General features: G+C 41.1%; 1 protein-coding gene across 1 annotated transcript in view; it reads left to right on the top strand.

Annotated features, from left to right (window-relative positions):
- Nucleotides 1-15,489, top strand: part of ME2 (malic enzyme 2) — a 79,557-nt gene that overhangs the window by 20,545 nt on the left and 43,523 nt on the right. The window lies entirely within an intron of this gene.

The raw sequence follows: 15,489 nt of genomic DNA, 5'->3' as shown, positions 1-15,489 counted from the left end.
CTTAAACATCAGGAAGAGTTTAATTTTTGTTTAAAGAACATAGACCAGTGATTCCCAATTCATAGGTTATAGACTCCTCAGGAACTTACCATGTAAAGAAATCAAGTTTGCACTTCAAACATTGTAGACTTAATAACTTTTCACATTTTTGTAAATATTATTTTAAGGATATGTTGCTGCTATAATTAATAAAATAGTAATTAAAGGCAGTATTGAATTCTGAATCTTTTTAAATGTATGTCTGTAATCACTGTATATTCAAGGTATACCTGCTCTTTGTTTATAATACTTTTTTATTGTGGTAAAGGAAGCATAATATAAAATTGACGATTTTAACCATTTAAAAGTATACAAGTCAGTGACATTAAATTCATTCATTGTTGTGCAACCATCACCACTATCTAGTTCCAGAACTTTTTTATTATCCCAAGTAGAAACCTAGTATTATTTTATTTTATTTTATTTTATTTATTTTTTTGAGACGGAGTCTCGCTGTGCCACCCAGGCTAGAGCCAGTGGCACAATCTCGGCTCACTGCAAGCTCCGCCTCCCGGGTTCACACCATTCTCCTGCCTCAGCCTCCTGAGTAGCTGGAACTACAGGCGCCCGCCACCACGCCCAGCTAATTTTTTGTATTTTTAGTAGAGACAGGGTTTCACCATGTTAGCCAGGATGGTCTCAATCTCCCAGCCTTGTGATCTGCCCGCCTTGGTCTCCCAAAGTGCTGGGATTACAGGTGTGAGCCACTGTGCCAGGCCTATTTTACTTTTTTGAGACAGGTTCTCACTCTGTTGCCCAGGCTGGAGTGTAATGACACTATCATGGCTCACTGCAGCCTTGACCTCCCTGGGCTCAGGTGATTCTCCCATCTCAGCTTCCCAAGTAGCTGAGACTGGAGGCATGTGCCACCACACCTGGCTACTTTTTGTATTTTTTTGTAGAGACGAGGTCTTGCCATGTTGCCTACGTTGGTTTTGAACTCCTGGGCTCAAGCTATCCACCTGCCTCAGCCTCCTAAACTGTTGGGATTACAGGCATGAGCCACCACACCTGGCCAAAATTTCTTTGAAGTTATTTATGGTAGTTAATGACTACCACTTTAAAAAGTGGGACACCATTATGCTAGGTTATAAGCAGGAATTTAGGTGGTAATTCGAGCTTTACCATTTACTAGCCATAAAACTTTGGCAAACCCTTCAAATTCTCTAGGCCTTAGTTTTTTCATGTAAACAATATAGGTAATAGCATTTGGAAACATTTAAAGGGCTATACAAGTATAAAATTGTATTTCTCCTTTTCTCCGCATGCTCATTTGGCTAACTTTTATAATAATTTTCTGAAATTCAGCTCTGCATCCTTTCCTATACAGCAGAACATGAGCAGTGGTTGAGCAAGTGAAGCTTCATCTGTGATTACAGCCAATCCCCATGGCTTGCATTACCACCTGCGCTCTGCCTCCTGTCAGAGGAGTGCAAACCCTATTGTGAACTGTGCATGCAAGGGATCTAGGTTGTGCACTAATTATGAGAATCTAATGCTTGATGATTTGAGGTGGCACAGTTTTGTCCTGAAACCATTCCCCACCCCCTGAAATATAGTCAACAAGATAAAAACTCATGAAAATGTTACTATCATCAATGACTTCAATAACAGCTAAGACATGAAAAGAAAAATTGTCTTCGGCCGGGTACGGTGGCTCACACCTGTAGTCCCAGCACTTTGGTAGGCTGAGGTGGATTGCTTGGGCTCAGGAGTTTGAGACCAGCCTGACCTCGTCTCTACCAAAAATACAGAAAAATTAGCCAAGCATTGTGGTGCATGCCTATAGTTTAAGCTACTCAGGAGGCTGAGGTGGGAGGATCACTTGAACCCAGGAGGTGGAGGTTGCAGTGAGATCGTGCCACTTGCACTGCAGCTTGGGTGACAGAGTGAGTCCCTGTCTCAAAAAAAAAAAAAAAAAAATTGTCTTCCATGAAACTGGTCACTGGTGCCAAAGAGGTTGGGGACCACTGCTCTAGGAAGTTTTCACTGATGCTTTTTTCTACTTCCTCACCACACTGGGTGAGTTACTCCCCTGTTTGTTCTTTGATCATTCTTGTGCTCACTTCTGTCAATACCATTTATCATACTCAGTTGGAATTATCTCATTCCTCCCTTGAGGACAAGGACCATATCTTAGTCTGTATCCTCAATATCTTACTCCAGAGTGCTTAGCACACACAGAGCATCAGTACATGCTGGATAGATGGATGAATGCATGAACAAATGAGCACATAGGAAAACAAAATCTGACATTATTGGTGTGCTCAGAGTTTCACAGATAATTAAACATGGGTTTTGCTTCCAGAAAAGAAGTTTGGATTAGGTAGCAATTTTGTTACCTACTTCTTGTAAAACAAGTTAGGAAATACCCCTATTCAGGCCGGGCACGGTGGCTCAAGCCTGTAATCCCAGCACTTTGGGAGGCCGAGACGGGTGGATCACGAGGTCAGGAGATCGGGACCATCCTGGCTAACACGGTGAAACCCCGTCTCTACTAAAAAAATACAAAAAACTAGTCGGGCGAGGTGGCGGGTGCCTGTAGTCCCAGCTACTCGGGAGGCTGAGGCAGGAGAATGGCGTGAACCCGGGAGGCGGAGCTTGCAGTGAGCTGAGATCTGGCCACTGCACTCCAGCCTGGGCAACAGAGCGAGACTCTGTCTCAAAAAAAAAAAAAAGGCAATACCCCTATTCAGACCTTTTTTCCCAATGTACTGATTTATATGTTTTCTTATCATTTTTTGTGTTTTTCTGAAGCCCATTTCATCTTACAAAGTCTTAAAAATTGAGTGATGCAGTTTTTTTTAAAAATAAGAATAGGAGGAAGAAGGAGGAAAAAAGTAAGAATAATTTTAAATTACATTAAAAAGTTTTCAGTTGATGAGTGATATGATTTGGCTCTGCGTCACCACCCATATCTCATCTTGAATTTTAATAATTCCCACGTGTCAAAGGTAGGACCAGGTGGAGGTAATTGAATCATGAGGGTGGTTTCCCGCATGCTGTTCTTACAAGATCTGATGGTTTTATAAGGGACTTCCCCTTTCATTCAGCACTCATTCTCTCTCCTGCCGCCCTGGGAAGAGGGGCCTTCTACCATAATTGAAAGTTTCCTGAGTCTCCCCAGCCATGTGGAACTGTGAGTCAATTAAATCTCTTTTCTTATAAATTACCCAGTCTTGGTATTTCGTCATAGCAGCTTGAGAGTGGGCTAATACAATGAGTTTATTTTATTTCAAATTTATGTATTAAGACCTAATTCCTATACCAAAACAACATAAGCAATAGAATATGCAATGTGAATAATTGTGGATTTGTGATGAACAGAGCTTTCCACTTAGTTATAATTTGTCCTTTAAAAAAGTGCAAGTTCATCTCATTTAACACATTTTCAGAAATCTAAACATGCATTTGAATGCTAGTGAGGCACTGGCTATGTAGTGCCTATCCGTATTGAGGTTAAGGGAATGCATTTTATCTCCTGCATATAAATGTATATAAATGGATTCTATCTCCTGAATCATTTGCCTTCTTACATTTCTCAGTACAAACCCAAATCAGTGTTAAAGAGTCTGAAAAGCTGTTTTAGTCTGAGGTTATTTCTATTACACTCATGATATGTCTTATATTAGATTGTAAAAGGCTTAAAGATATAGATAAAATGTGCCTTAAAGTATGAAATGAGTACCAGTAAATAAATATTTGGTTGAATCATAGAGATGATAAAATATATAATAAATGAATTGGCTATTCATCTTTAGTGTGGATTTAAAGCCTTTAGAGGGAGATAAAAGTGATACTTTCTTTTTATACTTTAATAATGCTTCCATACAGTAGAGTTCTCAAACAAGAAATTTGGGGAGGATTCAGGCTGAAGTTTATTATGATTACAACTGTAAAAGTGTGCAATTGTTTGATTACAAGATTAGCCAACTCTAAACTATGTACATAGCCTCCTACCCTCAATTTTTTTTTCACTTTTGTTCTTCCTACCTCTGTGTTGGCTGCCTTAGCAAGAGAGACGCTAGCATTTTTATTGATGACCCAATTATTTAAAGGTATAGGAGTCCTGAAATTTTTTTAAAAAACACCTGAACACTATTGATAGAAGCTAGTAATTCTCAAATCACTCCTTCTATCTGCATTTTTTCTTTTGCCAGTTCCTTCCATAATAGTACTGAGCATCTCTTTTAAACCAAGTATTCTCTTTAAGATGTAAGATTGTAAAGAGATTTTACTACAGATTTTTAATTTATTTCAGCCAAATTAAAATATCCTAATGGACTCTATTTAGAATAATGAACCATAGATTGCCAGAACTAAAAGAGCTAAGTACATAGTAAATACCTATGCAAGCCATTAACTTAATTCAAGAAGGAGTGTTGAAGAAGAGAATCAATAACTCCTTTATTTTGTAGATTCCATCCCTAAGATTTAGGGACATGCTCAAGCTTTGTATCTGGAACTCTGGTTTTCTGGTTATTAATTCTCTGAGGGTTTTGTTAATTTATTTGTTTTTATTTTAACTTCTCTTGGCTAGTTCTTTAATAAATTTAGAATTTTCTTCTGGTTCTTATTTATACAAATAATACGACTAATAAAAGATTAAAAAAACTATCATCTATTTTTATTTGGCCATGATTCTCTTAAAAGTATACTTACTTTTAAGATTATAGCATATACTTATATATGCAATTTTACCACTGAGAAAAGTATATTATAAATATATCTCTAAAATGTTTTATAAGCCGTATAATAAATACATGGGTGCATAATAGTGTTGTAATAGTCATTGGATTTGGAATTCCAATGGCTGATGAGACTCCCAGCTTTACACCCTTACTGGCTCCCTAGCATGTTTACCTGAATATTCAAGTGTCTGTTTAAGAGATTTGTGTCAGTATTGACTCCTGTGGAGAAACAGCATGTGCCTAAAGGAAAAGAGTTCAGGATCTTTCAGGATCAGCTGGAGGAAGTACACCTCTGCTATGTAAATTGGGAGGGAGGGAATTGCTGTTGCATAGATGAAAAAAAGGGAGACTTGGGAGAAGTGGCAAAGGGAGATGGAGAAAGCAGGAGAAGAGTAGGTGAGAGGATGATCATTTCTGCTTAATATTAAACTAATAAATAATTTGATATGTTTCTTTTTTTTCTTTTTCTTTTTTTTTTTTTTTTGAAGCAGAGACTTGCTCTGTCACCCAGGCTGGAGTGCAGTGGCGCAATCTCAGCTCACTGCAAGCTCTGCCTCCCGGATTCATACCATTCTCCTGTCTCAGCCTCCCCAGCAGCTGGGACTACAGGCGCACGCCCCCACGCCCGGCTAATTTTTTTGTATTTTTAGTGGAGACGGGGTTTCACCATGTTAACCAGGATGGTCTTAATCTCCTGACCTCGTGATCTGCCCACCTCGGCCTCCCACAGTGCTGGGATTACAGGCGTGAGCCACCGCACCTGGCCGATATGTTATGTTTTAATGCAAAGTATCTTCTAATTTCCCTTGTGATTTCATCTTTAGCCAGTTGATTATTTAAGAGTGTGTTGTTTATTCAAATATTTGTGAATTCCTCAAATTTCCTCATATTATTGGTTTTTTATCTCCTTGCATTGTAGTCCGAGATCACACATTGAATGACTTAAATTATTTTACATTTTCTGAAACTTGTTTTATGATCTAATACGTGATCTGTCCTGGGGTGTTCTGTGAGCACCTGAGAAGAATATGTATTCTACAGTTGTTGAGTGTTCTGTGTGTCTGTCAGGACTTGTTAATTGTTGCTGTTGTTCAAGTCTGCTGTTTTCTTATTTTGTTTAGTGTCTCCTCCATTATTGAAAGTGGGTATTAAAGTCTCCATCTTGTTGAATTGCCTTTCTTTCTTCAATTCTGTTAGCTTTGCTTCATGTATTCTGGACCTCTGTTGTTAGGTATGTCTATATTTATAATAGTTATATCTTCATAATAGATTCACCCTTTCATCATTGTAAAATGTCCTCTGTAGTAGCAGCATTCATTTTAAAGTCTGTTTTGTCTATTGTTAGTATAGCCACTGTAGCTCTCTTTTGGTTACAATTTGTGTGGTATATCTTTTTCCATCCTTTTACTTTCCACTTATAATTGGATTATGTTTTGTTTTTTCTGGTTTTTTGTTTTTTTAAGACAGAGTCTCGCTCTGTTACCCAGGCTGGAGTGCAGTGATGCAATCTCGGCTCACTGCAACCTCCACCTCCTGGGTTCAAGCTGTTCTCCTGCCTCAGCCTCCCAAGTAGCTGAGTAGTAGAGATGGGGTTTCACCACATTGGCCAGGCTGGTCTCAGAACTCCTGAGCTTGTGATCCGCCTGCCTCGGCCTCCCACAGTGCTGGGATTACAGGCATGAGCCATCGCGCCTGGCCTAATTTTTTATTTTTTTTTTTTTTATTTTTTTATTTTTATTTTTTTTTGTTTGAGACGGAGTCTCACTCTGTCGCCCAGGCTGGAGTGCAGTGGCCAGATCTCAGCTCACTGCAAGCTCCGCCTCCCGGGTTCACGCCATTCTCCTGCCTCAGCCTCCCGAGTAGCTGGGACTACAGGCGCCGCCACCTCGCCCGGCTATTTTTTTGTATTTTTAGTAGAGACGGGGTTTCACCGTGTTAGCCAGGATGGTCTCGATCTCCTGACCTTGTGATCCGCCCGTCTCGGCCTCCCAAAGTGCTGGGATTACAGGCTTGAGCCACCGCGCCCGGCCTGTATTTTTAGTAGAGACAAAGTTTCTCCATGTTAGTCAGGCTGGTCTCAAACTCCTGACCTCAGGTGATCTGCCTGCCTCAGCCTCAAAGTGCTGGGATTATAGACTAGAGCCACCGCTCCTGGCCGACGTTATTTTCTTTAGAGAAGTATGATAATGCATTTAGACTATGCTCCATCTGCAAACTTGTTTTTGTCTTTGTCTAGGTGTAGATCTCTTTGTTTATCACACGTGGAGTTGTTGAGCTTATTGGATGTGTGGATTAATGTTTCTTATATTTGAGAAGTTTTGGGGCATTATCTCTTGAAATATTCTTCTGCTTCTTTCTCTTCTCTTCTCAGACTTCATTATGCATATGTTGGCATACTTGATGGTATCTCACAGGTCTCAGAGATTCTGTTCATATTTCTTTTTTTTGAGACGGAGTCTCCCTCTGTCACCAGGCTGGAGTGCAGTGGCACAATCTCAGCTCACTGCAACCTCCGCCTCCCAGGTTCAAGCAATTCTCCTGCCTCAGCCTCCTCAGTAGCTGGGACTGCAGGTGCACGCCACCACACCTAGCTAATTTTTTTTTTTTTTTTTTAAATTAGAGATGGGGTTTTATCATGTTGGCCAGGATGGTCTCGATCTTTTGACCTCGTGAACCACTCACCTAAGCTTCCCAAAGTGCTGGGATTAGAGGCATGAACCACCACGCCCGGCAATTCATATTTCTGTATTCTTTTTTCTTTCTGTCTTAGACTAGATAATCTTGGGCAACCTATTTTTAAGTTTGCTGATTCTTTCTCCCACTTGCTCAAATCTACTGTTGAACCTCTCGGGTAAATTTTTTATTTTCATTTATTGTACTGTTGATGAAAAGATTAAAAATCTAAAACATTTGAAGAGATTTATTCTGAGCCACATAATGAGTGACCATGGCCTGTGACACAGCCCTCAGGAGATCCTGAGAATATGTGCTCCAGGTTGTGGGGGCACAGCTTGGTTTTGTATATTTTAAGGAGACATGAGACATCAAATACATTTAAGATACACATTGGTTCAGTCCAGAAAGGTGGGATAACTCGAAGCGGGGGCTTCCAGGTTATAGGTAGATTTAAGTTTTTTCTTTTTTTCTTTTTTTTTTTTTTATTATACTTTAAATTCTAGGGTACATGTGCATAACGTGCATGTTTGTTACATATGTATACTTGTGCCATGTTGGTGTGCTGCACCCATCAACTCGTCAGCACCCATCAATTCGTCATTTATATTAGGTATAACTCCCAATGCAATCCCTCCCCCCTCCCCCCTCCCCATGACAGGCCCCGATGTGTGATGTTCCCCTTCCCGAGTCCAAGTGATCTCATTGTTCAGTTCCCACCTATGAGTGAGAACATGCGGTGTTTGGTTTTCTGTTCTTGTGATAGTTTGCTAAGAATGATGGTTTCCAGCTGCATCCATGTCCCTACAAAGGACGCAAACTCATCCTTTTTTATGGCTGCATAGTATTCCATGGTGTATATGTGCCACATTTTCTTAATCCAGTCTGTCACTGATGGACATTTGGGTTGATTCCAAGTCTTTGCTATTGTGAATAGTGCCGCAATAAACATACGTGTGCATGTGTCTTTATAGCAGCATGATTTATAATCCTTTGGGTATATACCCAGTAGTGGGATGGCTGGGTCATATGGTACATCTAGTTCTAGATCCTTGAGGAATCGCCATACTCTTTTCCATAATGGTTGAACTAGTTTACAATCCCACCAACAGTGTAAAAGTGTTCCTATTTCTCCGCATCCTCTCCAGCACCTGTTGTTTCCTGACTTTTTAATGATTGCCATTCTAACTGGTGTGAGATGGTATCTCATTGTGGTTTTGATTTGCATCTCTCTGATGGCCAGTGATGATGAGCATTTTTTCATGTGTCTGTTGGCTCTATGAATGTCTTCTTTTGAGAAATGTCTGTTCATATCCTTTGCCCACTTTTTGATGGGGTTGTTTGTTTTTTTCTTGTAAATTTGTTTGAGTTCTTTGTAGATTCTGGATATTAGCCCTTTGTCAGATGAGTAGATTGCAAAAATTTTCTCCCATTCTGTAGGTTGCCTGTTCACTCTGATGGTAGTTTCTTTTGCTGTGCAGAAGCTCTTTAGTTTAATTAGATCCCATTTGTCAATTTTGGCTTTTGCTGCTGTTGCTTTTGGTGTTTTAGACATGAAGTCCTTGCCCATGCCTATGTCCTGAATGGTACTACCTAGGTTTTCTTCTAGGGTTTTTATGGTATTAGGTCTAACATTTAAGTCTCTAATCCATCTTGAATTAATTTTCGTATAAGGAGTAAGGAAAGGATCCAGTTTCAGCTTTCTACTTATGGCTAGCCAATTTTCCCAGCACCATTTATTAAATAGGGAATCCTTTCCCCATTTCTTGCTTCTCTCAGGTTTGTCAAAGATCAGATGGCTGTAGATATGTGGTATTATTTCTGAGGACTCTGTTCTGTTCCACTGGTCTATATCTCTGTTTTGGTACCAGTACCATGCTGTTTTGGTTACTGTAGCCTTGTAGTATAGTTTGAAGTCAGGTAGCGTGATGCCTGCAGCTTTGTTCTTATGACATAGGATTGTCTTGGCAATGCGGGCTCTTTTTTGGTTCCATATGAACTTTAAAGCCGTTTTTTCCAATTCTGTGAAGAAAGTCATTGGTAGCTTGATGGAGATGGCATTGAATCTATAAATAACCTTGGGCAGTATGGCCATTTTCACGATATTGATTCTTCCTATCCATGAGCATGGTATGTTCTTCCATTTCTTTGTGTCCTCTGATTTCACTGAGCAGTGGTTTGTAGTTCTCCTTGAAGAGGTCCTTTACATCCCTTGTAAGTTGGATTCCTAGGTATTTTATTCTCTTTGAAGCAATTGTGAATGGAAGTTCATTCATGATTTGGCTCTCTGTTTGTCTGTTACTGGTGTATAAGAATGCTTGTGATTTTTGCACATTAATTTTGTATCCTGAGACTTTGCTGAAGTTGCTTATCAGCTTAAGGAGATTTTGGGCTGAGACAATGGGGTTTTCTAAATATACAATCATGTCATCTGCAAACAGGGACAATTTGACTTCTTCTTTTCCTAACTGGATACCCTTGATTTCTTTCTCTTGCCTGATTGCCCTTGCCAGAACTTCCAACACTCTGTTGAATAGGAGTGGTGAGAGAGGGCATCCCTGTCTTGTGCCAGTTTTCAAAGGGAATTTTTCCAGGTTTTGCCCATTCAGTATGATATTGGCTGTGGGTTTGTCATAAATAGCTCTTATTATTTTGAGGTACGTTCCATCAATACCGAATTTATTGAGCGTTTTTAGCATGAAGGGCTGTTGAATTTTGTCAAAAGCCTTTTCTGCATCTATTGAGATAATCATGTGGTTCTTGTCTTTGGTTGTGTTTATATGCTGGATTACGTTTATTGATTTGCGAATGTTGAACCAGCCTTGCATCCCAGGGATGAAGCCCACTTGATCATGGTGGATAAGCTTTTTGATGTGCTGCTGAATCCGGTTTGCCAGTATTTTATTGAGGATTTTTGCATCGATGTTCATCAGGGATATTGGTCTAAAATTTTCTTTTTTTGTTGTGTCTCTGCCAGGCTTTGGTATCAGGATGATATTGGCCTGATAAAATGAGTTAGGGAGGATTCCCTCTTTTTCTATTGATTGGAATAGTTTCAGAAGGAATGGTACCAGCTCCTCCTTGTACCTCTGGTAGAATTCAGCTGTGAATCCATCTGGTCCTGGACTTTTTTTGGTTGGTAGGCTATTAATTATTGCCTCAATTTCAGAGTCTGCTCTTGGTCTATTTAGGGGTTCAACTTCTTCCTGGTTTAGTCTTGGAAGAGTGTAAGTGTCCAGGAAATTATCCATTTCTTCTAGATTTTCTAGTTGATTTGCGTAGAGGTGTTTATAGTATTCTCTGATGGTAGTTTGTATTTCTGTGGGGTCCGTGGTGATATCCCCTTTATCATTTTTTATTGCGTCTATTTGATTCTTCTCTCTTTTCTTCTTTATTAGTCTTGCTAGCGGTCTGTCAATTTTGTTGATCTTTTCAAAAAACCAACTCCTGGATTCATTGATTTTTTGGAGGGTTTTTTGTGTCTCTATCTCCTTCAGTTCTGCTCTGATCTTAGTTATTTCTTGCCTTCTGCTAGCTTTTGAATGTATTTGCTCTTGCTTCTCCAGTTCTTTTAATTGTGATGTTAGAGTGTCAATTTTAGATCTTTCCTGCTTTCTCTTGTGGGCATTTAGTGCTATAAATTTCCCTCTACACACTGCTTTAAATGTGTCCCAGAGATTCTGGTATGTTGTATCTTTGTTCTCATTGGTTTCAAAGAACATCTTTATTTCTGCCTTCATTTCGTTATGTACCCAGTAGTCATTCAGGAGCAGGTTGTTCAGTTTCCATGTAGTTGAGCGGTTTTGATTGAGTTTCTTAGTCCTGAGTTCTAGTTTGATTGCACTGTGGTCTGAGAGACAGTTTGTTATAATTTCTGTTCTTTTACATTTGCTGTGGAGTCCTTTACTTCCAATTATGTGGTCAATTTTGGAATAAGTGCGATGTGGTGCTGAGAAGAATGTATATTCTGTTGATTTGGGGTGGAGAGTTCTATAGATGTCCATTAGGTCCGCTTGGTGCAGAGATGAGTTCAATTCCTGGATATCCTTGTTAACTTTCTGTCTCGTTGATCCGTCTAATGTTGACAGTGGAGTGTTGAAGTCTCCCATTATTATTGTATGGGAGTCTAAGTCTCTTTGTAAGTCTCTAAGGACTTGCTTTATGAATTTGGTGCTCCTGTATTGGGTGCATATATATTTAGGATAGTTAGCTCTTCCTGTTGAATTGATCCTTTACCATTATGTAATGGCCTTCTTTGTCTCTTTTGATCTTTGATGGTTTAAAGTCTGTTTTATCAGAGACTAGGATTGCAACCCCTGCTTTTTTTTGTTCTCCATTTGCTTGGTAGATCTTCCTCCATCCCTTTATTTTGAGCCTATGTATGTCTCTGCATGTGAGATGGGTCTCCTGAATACAGCAGACTGATGGGTCTTGACTCTTTATCCAGTTTGCCAGTCTGTGTCTTTTAATTGGAGCATTTAGTCCATTTACATTTAAGGTTAATATTGTTATGTGTGAACTTGATCCTGTCATTATGATATTAACTGGTTATTTTGCTCGTTAGTTGATGCAGTTTCTTCCTAGCCTCGAAGGTCTTTACATTTTGGCATGTTTTTGCAATGGCTGGTACCGGTTGTTCCTTTCCATGTTTAGGGCTTCCTTCAGGGTCTCTTGTAAGGCAGGCCTGGTGGTGACAAAATCTCTAAGCATTTGCTTATCTGTAAAGGATTTTATTTCTCCTTCACTGATGAAACTTAGTTTGGCTGGATATGAAATTCTGGGTTGAAAATTCTTTTCTTTAAGAACGTTGAATATTGGCCCCCACTCTCTTCTGGCTTGTAGAGTTTCTGCTGAGAGGTCTGCCTTTAGTCTGATGGGCTTCCCTTTGTGGGTAACCCGACCTTTCTCTCTGGCTGCCCTTAAGATTTTTTCCTTCATTTCAACTTTGGTGAATCTGGCAATTATGTGTCTTGGAGTTGCTCTTCTCGAGGAGTATCTTTGTGGTGTTCTCTGTATTTCCTGAATTTGAATGTTGGCCTGCCCTACTAGGTTGGGGAAGTTCTCCTGGATGATATCCTGAAGAGTGTTTTCCAACTTGGTTCCATTTTCCCCCTCACTTTCAGGCACCCCAATCAGACATAGATTTGGTCTTTTTACATAATCCCATACTTCTTGCAGGCTTTGTTCATTTCTTTTTCTTCTTTTTTCTTTTGGTTTCTCTTCTTGCTTCATTTCATTCATTTGATCCTCAATCGCTGATACTCTTTCTTCCAGTTGATCGATTCGGTTACTGAAACTTGTGGATTTGTCACGTATTTCTCGTGTCATGGTTTTCATCTCTGTCATTTCATTTATGACCTTCTCTGCATTAATTATTCTAGCTATCAATTCTTCCACTCTTTTTTCAAGATTTTTAGTTTCTTTGCGCTGGGTACGTAATTCCTCCTTTAGCTCTGAGAGGTTTGATGGACTGAAGCCTTCTTCTCTCATCTCGTCAAAGTCATTCTCTGACCAGCTTTGATCCAGCTGGCGATGAGCTGCGCTCCTTTGCAGGGTGAGATGCGCTCTTATTTCTTGAATTTCCAGCTTTTCTGCTCTGCTTCTTCCCCATCTTCGTGGTTTTATCTGCCTCTGGTCTTTGATGATGGTGACGTACTGATGGGGTTTTGGTATAGGTGTCCTTCCTGTTTGATAGTTTTCCTTCTAATAGTCAGGACCCTCAGTTGTAGGTCTGTTGGAGATTGCTTGAGGTCCACTCCAGACCCTGTTTGCCTGGGTATCAGCAGCAGAGGTTGCAGAAGATAGAATATTGCTGAACAGCGAGTGTACCTGTCTGATTCTTACTTTGGAAGCTTCCTCTCAGGGGTGTACTCCACCCTGTGAGGTGTGGGGTGTCAGACTGCCCCTAGTGGGGGATGTCTCCCAGTTAGGCTACTCAGGGGTCAGGGACCCACTTGAGCAGGCAGGCAGTCTGTCCATTCTCAGATCTCAACCTCCGTGTTGGGAGATCCACTGCTCTCTTCAAAGCTCTCAGACAGAGTCGTTCGCGTCTGCACAGGCCCCTGCTGCTTCCCCTTTTGTTGTTTAGCTGTGCCCTGTCCCCAGAGGTGGAGTCTACAGAGACAGGCAAGTTTCCTTGAGCTGCTGTGAGCTCCACCCAGTTCGAACTTCCCAGCCGCTTTGTTTACCTACTTAAGCCTCAGCAATGGCAGGCGCCCCTCCCCCAGCCTCGCTGCTGCCGTTTCGGTTCCCCCAGCCTCGCTGCTGCCGTTTCGGTTAGATCGCAAATTGCTCTGCTAGCAATGAGGGAGGCTCCGTGGGCGTGGGACCCTCCCGGCCAGGTGTGGGTATAATCTGCTGGGGTGCCCATTTGCTTAAAAAGCGCAGTATTGGGGTGGGAATTACCCGATTTTCCAGGTGTTGTGTGTGTCAGTTCCCCTGGCTAGGAAAAGGGATTCCCTTCCCCCTTGCGCTTCCCAAGTGAGGCAATGCCTCGCCCTGCTTCAGCTCTCGCTGGTCGGGCTGCAGCAGCTGACCAGCACCAATTGTCCGTCACTCCCCAGTGAGATGACCCCAGTACCTCAGTTGAAAATGCAGAAATCACCAGTCTTCTGTGTCGCTTGCGCTGGGAGTTGGAGACTGGAGCTGTTCCTATTCGGCCATCTTGCTCCGCCCGCCCCCCCCAAGTTTTTTCTTATTGGCAGTTGTTTGAAAGAGTTATTATCAATAGAAATAAATGTCTGGATTATGATAGGAGGTTTTGGAGACCAAAGTTTCTTCATGCAGATGAAGCCTCCAGGTAGCAGGCTTCAGAGAACAGATTGTAAGTGTTTCTTATCAGGCTTAAGGTCTGTGTTGATGTTAATGCTGGAGGAGTACAGTGAGGCATGTCTGACCCCCCACTTGCCATCATAACCTAAACCAGTCTTTTCAGGTTAAATGTTAGAGTGCCCTGGCCAAGGAGGAAGTCCATTCAGATGGTTGGGGGACCTTAGAATTTTATTTTTGGTTTGCAGTACTTTCATCCCCAGAATTTCCATTTAATTTCTTGTTGATAGTCTCAATTTGGTGGGACATTATTCTCATACTTTCCTTTAGTTCTTTAGACATAGACATCTTTTAGGTCTTTGAATGTATTCAAATATATGAATTTAAAGTCTTTATCTAGTAAGTACAATGTTTAGGCTTTCTCAAGGACAGTTTAATGATTTTTGTTGAAAACTGGACATTTTAAATAAGGTAGCAGCTCAGGAAATCAAATACTCCTCCCAGGGTTTGTTGTATTGCTGCTCCTTTTGCTTGTTTAGTGATATTTCCAAACTAATTCTTTTCTTTTTTTGAGACGGAGTATCGCTCTTTTGTGCAGGCTGGAGTACAGTGGCATAATCTTGGCTCACTGCAACCTCCACCTCCCAGGTTCAAGTGATTCTCCTGCCTCAACCCCCCAAGTAGCTGGGACCACAGGCACGTGCCACCATGCCTGGCTTGTATTTTTAGTAGAGACGGGGTTTCACTATGTTGGCCAGGCTGGTCTTCCACTCCTGACCTCAGGTGATCTGCCCTCCTTGGCCTCCCAAAGTGCTGGGATTACAGGCATGAGCCACTGTGCCCGGCCCCCAAACTAATTCTTTGTAAAGTCTGTATTCTTGTACATGCCCACTAAAGTCTCTGATTGGTTAGTTTTGTGGTCAGCTGATAATTAGACAAAGACTTAAATGCTTGGAACTAGTAAATTTCCCATTTTTTGCCAAGCGGCTCTGTGTGCATGTTGCGGCATACTTCCAGCACTGAGCCAGGCAGTTTGCAACTACCCAAAAGCCTTCACTTCCAGCTTGCACAGAGCCTCAAGGTTAGCCAGAGGTGTGAGCTAGCATCTTTTTCAGGTCTTTCCTGGATGTGTCCATAGCTCATGTATGTAACCTTCTAGAGTCCCAGTGATACCTCATGGCTTTTCAAAGCTCAATCCCATGGTCATCTCATTCTTTAGCTTTTCCTTGTCAGCTTTTTGGTTACCCTGTTGTTTTCCTCAACTGTTATCCACTGTCTTGGGCAGCTGCTATGCTAAATTATTGCCTCTGATTGTTTC

The sequence above is a fragment of the Trachypithecus francoisi genome, unplaced genomic scaffold, assembly GCF_009764315.1.
Source record: "Trachypithecus francoisi isolate TF-2019V2 unplaced genomic scaffold, Tfra_2.0 Lachesis_group19, whole genome shotgun sequence".
Classification (NCBI taxonomy): Eukaryota; Metazoa; Chordata; class Mammalia; order Primates; family Cercopithecidae; genus Trachypithecus; species Trachypithecus francoisi.
This window is presented reverse-complemented; position numbering and strand designations above follow the sequence as displayed.